We start from the raw sequence: 11,038 nt of genomic DNA on the forward strand, positions 1-11,038 counted from the left end.
ACACAAGGAAATGATCACGGAGTTCGGACCTTCCGTCCTACGTCTCCGCTCCCCGCTCCCGGGTAGAATCCACTACACAACCCGGTTTGGAAGCTGGAACTTCTCTACACACTCGGTTTTCTAGCTAACCGAAAACTCTACACACTCGGTTATCAAGTCAACCGATAACTCTCATAAATCCTCACAAAGTACATACACAAGCTATAACCTCAAGTGTTGGTCCTCACGTATCGACTCCCTCAAGTGCTCGGAATTATCACCTCTCACTAGGCCACCGACGTCACTCCTCTCTGTATCGACTCCGTCCTCACCACACACTCCTCTCGGTGTACAAGTGTATTACAAAGTGAACTTCACAATTAGGCACATAACAAATGATTGTTCTCTAAACAAGGTGAGAACTCAATTAGGCACAACTCAATGTTACTATCTCTCATAACCCTAAATATATTATGAATGCAAATACAATAAGCTCAAGTGGGTGTGTGTAACAATGAGATTAATCAAATCTAAACTCAATATAAAACTAGCTTTAATAAGATGATAATCAAACAAATAAATATAAAGCTAGAAAAGAGTTTAGAAAACTTCTCAATAGATGACAAGAGATGGAGGGAGAATAGTTGAATGTTCAAACTCCAATAGATAATCTCCTCAATCTCTTGTGGAATTGAATTCACAAACTCAAACCCTCAATTGCTTAAAAGCTTCTAAACAAATATTAAACAAACTTAAACCCTTATTTTAAAACTCTTTTAAACTTGTTTAAAACATTTCATTAGTAAGTATGAAAGATGAGAGCAAGGGGGTATTTATAGGAACCCAAAACATCAGCAAAAACCCAAGCAAAAAGACCAAATAGCCCTCAGAAACCACAGCTGGAAAAATCAGAAAACTAGCCATTATTGTACAGAGCCACTAGCGGTCGACCGCGGCTAAAAACTAGCCGTTGGGCTTGCAAACAGGAAAAATCACGGTCGACCACAGAGGTAGGCCCGGTTGACCACAAACAGCTAAAAATCAAAGCTTGCTCTCTGAAAAAATGGCGGTCGACCGCAGAGCCAAGGGTGGTCGACCACGATTTGATAAAAATCAAAACGCGGTCTTTGGATAAAGCGTGGTTGACCGTAGAGGCACGCGTGGTCGACCATGCACTGATATTTGATGTGCACAGTTTTGAAAACAGATTTCTGATTTTAAAACTCTGTTTAAAAATATCAAACAAATCCCAAAAATTATGAAACTTTAGGAAATGATTGTAGACATGATAATACACATGCTACAAAAACTGGTTTTTAAAAAAGACCTCCCAAATATAAAATATCATTATTTTGTAAAATAGTCCAAAACATGAAAATGTGAACACATGAATTTTGATATTTTGGCTAAACCATGTTTTGAAACTTTACAAAATGATTTTATGGACTTAATGAAAGATGTGTATGATGATTGTTAAGTCCATAACCCATAAAAACAATATTTTCACAAAATTGCATATTCTACGCAATATATTCTTAAACACAATAGAGTATGAAACATATGATTATATATACACAATAATAAATATGAAATATGTAATCTCATATTTATAAACATGAAAACTCAAAACATGTATGTATATATATAACTATATATATACATAGAAACTAATCATGTACGTATATATGAAACTATATATACATGGAAACCAATATAATGTGTGTGTATAATATTGAGCTTAAAGTACTAAAACACATAATATAGAACATAAACTAATGTTACCCAAGCTTGATCTTGATCTTCATTGTAGCTCAACTTGGTAAACTTGAATGAAGCTTGTAATTGGATCTTTAACTTGAATTGTATAAGCTTCAACCACTGTTCCACCAACCTCCATTGGATATCATCGTTAAAGCGTAATTCCATCCATCATCCAACACGTTGTTTGTCTATAATAAATAAGAAAATACAAATACTAGACAAACAACATTAGTGGTAAATTGTTTGTTAAATATCATCAAAACAAAGAGGCCAACATCTTATACCTTTAACCTCTTCAAATCCTCCCTCGACTCTCGACCCGCCCCCTCCCTCTACAACCTCCTCATCTCCGCCTTCGCCAAACACAACTAACACCAACATGCTCTACAATGATACAATCCCATGATCCAAGATCGGGTCAAGCCCGATGTGTACACTTTTAACATCCTCATTGGTAGCTCGAATCGTTTTCGATGGCGACTTTGCGAGATTTTGATCAATGGACTTTATAGAGAAGGGAGATCTATAGAAATGTTCGAGCTTTGATGGGTTTTTTAGCGAAAGGAGCGGCACCTGATGGGTTCGATTGCTTCGTGTTAGTCAGAGCTTTATGCAACTACGGGAATGAGGATAGAGCTGTTTGTGACTTGTAGTTCATTAATGGAGAGCTTGAGGAAATGTGGGAAGATAGATGAAGCTATTAGGTTTATGGAGAGAGTGATGGAGAAGGGGATGGTTTTGGGTGGGATTAGTTGCAATTGCTTGTCACTAGAAGCCACGTTGGCAACCATATTTACATCACGTGGGGCGTTACGTGAAAAATTTCGTCAGAAATTTGGGTCCGACCAAATTTGAGACCCATTTGTCGCCGGAGAAAAAATAATATACCAATATATCGCTAGAGAAAAAATAATATGTCAATATGTCGTCGGGAAAAAAATTATACCAAACTATTGTTAGACCCTAGAAGGGGGGGTGATTAGGGTCTTATGCTAATCTAATCCCGATTAAATTCCAATTAAAATTATGTTGATCAATTTGTTCTAGCAAGAGATAGATATGAATAAGAACGATAAGAAAAAGCACAAATAAAAATATATGCTAAGCAAGCACAAACACAAGATATGTTTACGAGGTTCGGTCCTCACGACCTACGTCTCCGCTCCTCACCTCGAGGAGATATCTACTATCATAATCCGGTTTGGAAGCCGGAACTTCTACACACTCGGTTTACAATATCACCAAAAACTCTCACACTACGCAATCACTAATTAATCACACTTTACATACTAAGTGTAGGAACCTAGCCCGTGTCCTCCTCCTCAAGTGCTTGGGTGCAACCTCTCCCTAGGTTCGTCAACCGACGCCACTCCTATTGGATTCGACCCCGTCTCTCGCCTCACACTTCTCTCGGTGTACAAGTGTATTACAAGTGATACTCACAAAATAAAGATTAAATACAATGGTTTGTTCTCAATAACAAATGAGAACGCAAATGAAGCTCACACTCACTAAATCACACTCCACAACCCACACTATATAGTATGAAGATATTAAGCTCAATATGTGTGTGTGATAACAGTGAATGAGAATAATACAACTCAATAAATATAGCTAAGATATGAAAATTAAGTAGAAAACTATATGTAAAGATGAGTTAGAAAAAACTTCTCCATAGACAAGAAGAATAGTGGATGATGAGATTAAAAATCCTCTTTTTGTAGTAGGAAAACTTCTTTTGAAAACAGACTGATAAAATCAGCTTAAACAGCTCTTTTAAACACACTTAAGTAGTAGGAAAACTTCTTTTGAAAACAGACTGATAAAATCAGCTTAAACAGCTCTTTTAAACACACTTAAGATTTTGTTAAACACAAAACTTAGATCTACTGATAAAATCAGCTTAAACAGCTCTTTTAAACACACTTAAGATTTTGTTAAACACAAAACTTAGATCTTGTGAAAGAGAGCAGCAATGGGGTATTTATACCTACTCAAAAACTCAGCAAAAACCAACTTGAAATGACCAAAAAGCCCCCAGAGAACCATTGTAAAAATAGCCTTTAAAAAGCAATGATGACATCGGCGGTCGACCGTGGAAATCTCGCGATCGGCCGCGAGGCACACAAAAAATCTGAGAACATGGTTTTTAAGCTGGCGGTCGACCGCGGCGGTCGACCGCGAAAGTCTCTGGATATATTCACAGTCGATCGTCACGGTCAACCACAAGCATATAAAATCCAGACTATGATAATTTGTTCATGGCGGTGGACCGTGGCGGTCGACCGTGACGGTCGACCGCAAACTGACACAGTCTGAAAACCTGTTTTTGGGCTGATTTTGAAAATACTTTAAAAATAGCAAATCAATTCCAAAAATAATAAAACTTTGGGAAAAGTTTCTAAATGATAAAATGAACATGTTAGAAAAGGAATTTTTGGAAAAATAATTTTTGTTTGCAAAAACACACTGTTTTTGAAAAGTGTTCGTAAAACCTGTATTTTACGAATATGAAAATTTTGATATGACTTATAACCATGCAAATATATATCATGCATATATTATATGTATATAATAAAGAATGAAAGAGCTGTAAACATGAGATAAAAGATATTGTAACAACGTTTGATGAAAAATTATTTATATGATAGAAAACGTCAAAAATCGTGTTAAGTGTACATATATTGAGCCTAAATATAAACATACAATATATGTAAGTAAACAACTCTTATACCTAGGTAACTTCACACATATGAACTTGAATATTTAACGCTTGATTGTCGTGTGTTGAAATACCTGTAAAGAGAAACATAAAAATAAAACTAAAGAATATATTAGCGATAAATTGTTTGACAAATCATCATCAAAACTATAGGGTCAAAATCTCCCCCTTTTTTTATGATGGCAAACAATTTATATATTGATATGAAATATATACTGAAAAACACTGATAAACCACATGCAATATGAATTAAACATATAGACAATATATATCATGAATCAAACATATAAACAACATTGGATTTTCTTCCCCTTTGACAACATCAAAAAGGGAAAGAAAATAAAAAAAGGTAAATATATATTGAATAGGAGCAATGCTCCCCCTACATACATGCATAGATAATAAACAAAAATACAGCTAAAGCTCCCCCTGTCAATTTGCATAGATGATATGTAAAGATCATATTTATACATAGGAGCTAAGCAACCACATCCATCCAAAAACAACCATAAACAATATATAGACCAAATAGATCACAAATCATCACTTAAACACCAAATACTACATAGTTTTCCACAAACATAGTTTGTTCCACAATACTACAAACCATACACAAATTGTTTCACAAAGTCACATAGTTTTCCACACAAACATAGAGTTATTATAACTCAAAATAAAACATAAGTAGTGAGTTTTGTTTCACCAATACATAACAATGAGCATGAAAACCAACAATAAAAGTCAATCACCACCATCACCACCAGAAGCAGGGCCAGAGCCAGAAGCAGATCCATCATCAGAGCCAGATTCAGATCCATCAGCAGGGCCCTCCTCAGAATCAGAACGGGAGGATGGATCCGGAATCCCAAGAGACTGACGCTGATAAGATAGAATAATCCTAACGTCCCTCTGAATAGTTGAGACCTGAGTCTCGAGACTATCCAAACGGGCACAGATATCAGAAGTGGAGGAGGTAGAAGCTCTAGACCAAGAAGATGATGGCTTAGCAGGATCAGATAAGGAGTCAGAAAGTGGCATACGGGAGAGAGAGACTCTATCAAAGTATTCCTTACCCGGATCAACTTTGGGTTCATTTGAGAGAGCAACACCGAAGTGTTGAAGAATGAGGGTGATGAAACTGCCAAAAGGAAGAAATTTATAATGCTTGAATGCTATGTTTTTAAGAAAAACATTTGCCCAATTCACTTTTATTTTGGCAAAAATGGCATAAACAGCATTAACCTTGTCAGGAGCAAAATCATCAAAGCTACCGGTTTTAGGAATGAGATTATGAGCAACAATACGAGCTATGATTTTGGCGGTGGGATTGAGTGATTTGTTGTTCATAGGATAGGTGCAACCGGGCTTAAACATGATATCGTTCACAGCTTGATCAGTGTGTTCGATAGACATAAGCTCGACATCGCTTGACGGGATCTTAAGGATTGCCGCAAGTTCGTCGGCATTAAAAGAAATCTGGATGTTTTTAACAGATGTGGAGATGGTTTGGACACCATCAGCAGTGGAAGTGACAGACAAATTCGCATAAAACAAATATACCAGAAATGGATAATAAGGAACTTTACGTTCCACATCTAACAGTCTAGCCAACCCAACATCATGTAGAATCGTATGAATGTCATACATGGCTAATTGTTCGAATTTGATATATCTAGTGGGCAGGATTTTCAGTTTGCATAGCTCCCTATATTTCTTAACTAGGGGCTTAAACAGAAGATAATCCTCATAATGAGAGGCAATGGAAGATGAGGAACCAGATTCAGGTTTAGATCTTTTCTTAGGAGGCATTTTGACAGAAATTGAAAACCCTAAAGAGAAAATAAAGCACAATAAGTATAAATGAGCAAACTCTATACCAAAACCCTAGAATAGAAATGTTGAAACTTTAGAGCAAGAAAAGAAATTGAAAGGCCCAGCAAAATTTCAACACGAGATTTGATGAACGAGTGTTCGCGGTCGACCGAAGGAACTCTGCGGGCGACCGAGGGAAGAGCTGGAATTTTAGAAGAAACTGTCGAATGAATTGGAAGATGAAGGGGATCAGATCATAAGAGGAGAAGGAGGGATGGCTCAGATCTGGGCAGAAATGAGATCAACGGTGGTGGTTGATACGAGTTTAAAAAATAACCAAATAAAACCGAAACCCGAAGTTGAAACGAAATTGACGCAGAAAAATCCCTTGCGGTCGACCGTTGCGGTCGACCGTGATAAACTCCAGAAACATTGACGGTCGACCTTGGCGGTCGACCGCGAGAAAGAAAAAGGCATAGGCAGTTTATAAAATCTGGATTTTGAAGAAAATTCAATTTGATCCTTAATAAAATTGTTTTATAAGATATATAAATACATATAAAGTTTTTAGCCATTTAAAAACAAAAAAAAATTATTTTAACTTAATAAAAATACAATTCATCATTAAAACTCAAAAACTCAATTATTCAACAACCAAAATGAACAAAAAAAAATTGATATAAAAATCATTTTGGTACCGCTAAAATTTGGGACATAACCCCTATCATTTAAATCCAATGCCCTAGGGTTATGAACCCGCTTGGGCGTATTTTGTGCACCGATACGATCAAAGCAAAAATTGTAAACATGACCCATACGATTGCAATTTGTGCAATGTAGAGGTTTGAATGGTTTACGTTGACCGAAATGAAATGCACGTGGTTCATTTGCAAGAATAGATTTTTCTTTGTAATTATTTTGCAAACGAGAATTTCTTTTTAAATCGAAACAAAACATGGTCAAATGACCAAAACGACCACAATAATCACATTTGTACACATGAGCATGTTTATGATTTACACTATATGTGTGTACATGTGTATGTGATGAAGAAGTTTGATGGGATGCACAATCATGAATAGGCTTGTCAATTTTTGGTGCATTATGACAAAGTTGAGCTAAATGACCTTTAAGACCGCAAATAGAATATTTGTGAATTTTGTCATACATATGTGCATAGTGAATAGGTTTCTTAGAAGAATTAACATTGGACTTTGCACATAAGTCCATAAGCTTTTTATTATTAGCAATACAAGTGTTTAGTGTTGAATTTAAGATGGATATATGTTTTCTCATTTGATTCAACTCATCATTGTGCATACAAGCATTGCTACTAGAAGTAGGATAAACAAGATATTTCATCATAGATTTTAACTTATCTACTTCTAACATAGCATCATATTTTTCATGAAGCAAACTAGCATTTTCAATTCTCAATTTTTCATTGTATTCTTTAAGAATTATATTTTCATTTGTAATAAAATTAAACTTAGTGGCTAGTGTTTCATGAGTGGATTTTATATTTACATACTTACTCTTTACATCAATATAGCAATTGTGTAATTTTTCAAACTCAAGAGCAAGTTTATCAAAAGTAATAATATCATCGTTATCAAGCTCGCATACCTCACTAGGGTTATCACCTAGTGGTATTATACATGGAGATGAGGCTTCCTTAGAGCTTAAAACGCGATCTTCCAACGCTTTTTGAATAGCCTCCGAGTCTCCTTCATGTGCTTCAATAAATTTCTATAAGGCGTAAGCACTATCAAAATGAGCAAATTTGTTAGAAAACGATGAGTGAAAAGCATTAAGCAAATATTCTAACAAGAGCTTGTTCATGTTAAACAATCTTTTATCATTTTTACTCCATTTGGATCTTTCCAAAATGGGAACAACATAGGCATCCTCAATAATCTCCCATAAATCGAATTGTTTAGATTGAACAAAAAGTTTGAATCTAACACGCCATTGAGCATAGGAAAAAATATCCAAATGAGGAGCAACATTAATAGCATAACCTAGACTAGATGCATCATACATATCCATAATGATTATATGCAAAAAGCAAAAGGCAATCAACACTAGATTAGCACGAAAACGATAACTTGGATCTTTAACTCAAGGCGATTAGTCCTTAAATCAAAGAGCACCAAGCTCTGATACCAATTGTTAGACCCTAGGGAGGGGTGATTAGAGGATTAGGATCTTATGCTAATCTAATCCCGATTAAATTCCAATTAAAATTATGTTGATCAATTTGTTCTAGCAAGAGATAGATATGAATAAGAACGATAAGAAAAAGCACAAATAAAAATATATGCTAAGCAAGCACAAACACAAGATATGTTTACGAGGTTTGGTCCTCACGACCTACGTCCCCGCTCCTCACCTCGAGGAGATATCCACTATCACAATCCGGTTTAGAAGCTGGAACTTCTACATACTCGGTTTACAAGATCACCGAAAACTCTCACACTACACAATCACTAATCAATCACACTTTACACACTAAGTGTAGGAACCTAGCCCGTGTCCTCCTCCTCAAGTGCTCGGGTGCAACCTCTCCCTAGGTTCGTCAACCGACGCCACTCCTATTGGATTCGACCCCGTCTTTCGCCTCACACTTCTCTCGGTGTACAAGTGTATTACAAGTGATACTCACAAAATAAAGATTAAATACAATGGTTTGTTCTCAATAACAAATGAGAACGCAAATGAAGCTCACATTCACTAAATCACATTCCACAACCCACACTATATAGTATGAAGATATTAAGCTCAATAAGTGTGTGTGATAACAGTGAATGAGAATAATACAACTCAATAAATATAGCTAAGATATAAAAATTAAGTAGAAAGCTATATGTAAAGATGAGTTAGAAAAAACTTCTCCATAGACAAGAAGAATAGTAGATGATGAGATTAAAAATCCTCTTCTTGTAGTAGGAAAACTTCTTTTGAAAACAGACTGATGAAATCAGCTTAAACAGCTCTTTTAAACATACTTAAGATTTTGTTAAACACAAAACTTAGATCTTGTGAAAGAGAGCATCAATGGGGTATTTATACCTACTCAAAAACTCAGCAAAAACCAACTTGAAATGACCAAAAAGCCCCTAGAGAACCGTTGTAAAAGTAGCCGTTAAAAAGCAATGATGACATTGGCGGGCGACCGTGGAAATCTCGCGGTCGACCGCGAGGCACAAAAAATCTGAGAACATGGTTTTTAAGCTGGCGGTCGACCGCAAAAGTCTCTGGATGTATTCACGGTCGACCGTCACGGTCGACCGCAGGCATATAAAATCCAGACTATGATAATTTGTTCATGGCGGTCGACCGTGGCGGTTGACCGCAAACTGACACAGTCTGAAAACCTGTTTTTTGGCTGATTTTGAAAATACTTTAAAAATAGCAAATCAATTCCAAAAATAATAAAACTTTGGGAAAAGTTTCTAAATGATAAAATGAACATGTTAGAAAAGGAATTTTTGGAAAAATAATTTTTTTTTGCAAAAACACGCTGTTTTTTGAAAAGTGTTCGTAAAACCTGTATTTTATGAATATGAAAATTTTGATATGACTTATAACCATGCAAATATATATCATGCATATATTATATGTATATAATAAAGCATGAAAGAGCTGTAAACATGAGATAAAAGATATTGTAACAACGTTTGATGAAAAATCATTTATATGATAGAAAACGTCAAAAATCGGGTTAAGTGTACATATATTGAGCTTAAATATAAACATACAATATATGTAAGTAAACAACTCTTAAACCTAGGTAACTCCACACATATGAACTTGAATCTTTAACGCTTGATTGTCGTGTGTTGAAATACCTGTAAAGAGAAACATAAAAACAAAACTAGAGAATATATTAGCGATAAATTGTTTGACAAATCATCATCAAAACTATAGGATCAATATCACTAAGGATAAATAAATTATCTCAATTTGGTACTTTTGCCATACACTACGCACTAAGTCTTCTCATCCAAATTTAAGGATCCACGTTCAAAAGTTGACTTTAGATTTGTTTATTAAAGTCCATTGCATCTTTAATTGAAAAGGTAAACTTATAGGTTTTTCATATCAGCAGTATTTGCACGGGTTAAAAATATAAGGTTTTATCTACTAAAAAAAATAGCATTTTGTTTTTGCATACTGGCTGCTAAACTCCCTAAATTTTCTATCAGGACCCCATTTCTTACTATTAATATCTCAAATCATTAAAAATGCTTTGAGGTTCGCCTATTCTTAAAAGTTAAAAGTTGTTCCAAACTAGTCTCTCTAATCAGGACCAACAAGAGCCATGTACAATAATAGGGGACCTAACAGCAAATTCAGTGATTTCAGGGAGTAACTTCGCAATATTAAATGTGTAAGGGACTGATATAAAAAAAGTTCCTAAAAATGTCATAAGGCTTTATCAATTAAAAGAAAACATTTGCTTTCACAATATCAGCCCGCTGAGCTCATTGAAATTTCTATTAGACCCCCAATTCTTATTGTTAATATCTCAAATCATAGAAAATGCTTTGAGGTTCGCCGATTCTTTAAAAGTTACAGGTTGTTCCAAGCTAGTCTCTCTAACCAGGAGCAAGAAGAGCGATGTGTAATAATAGGGGACCTAATAGGAAATTCAGTGATTTCAGGGAGTACTTCCAAATATTGAATCCGTAAGGGACTGATATAGAAACATGTCCTAAAATGTCATAAGAACGGGTCCGATCCGAACCGGGATTACGGAAA

Source organism: Asparagus officinalis, chromosome 10, assembly GCF_001876935.1.
Source record: "Asparagus officinalis chromosome 10, Aspof.V1, whole genome shotgun sequence".
In the NCBI taxonomy this organism is placed as follows: domain Eukaryota; kingdom Viridiplantae; phylum Streptophyta; class Magnoliopsida; order Asparagales; family Asparagaceae; genus Asparagus; species Asparagus officinalis.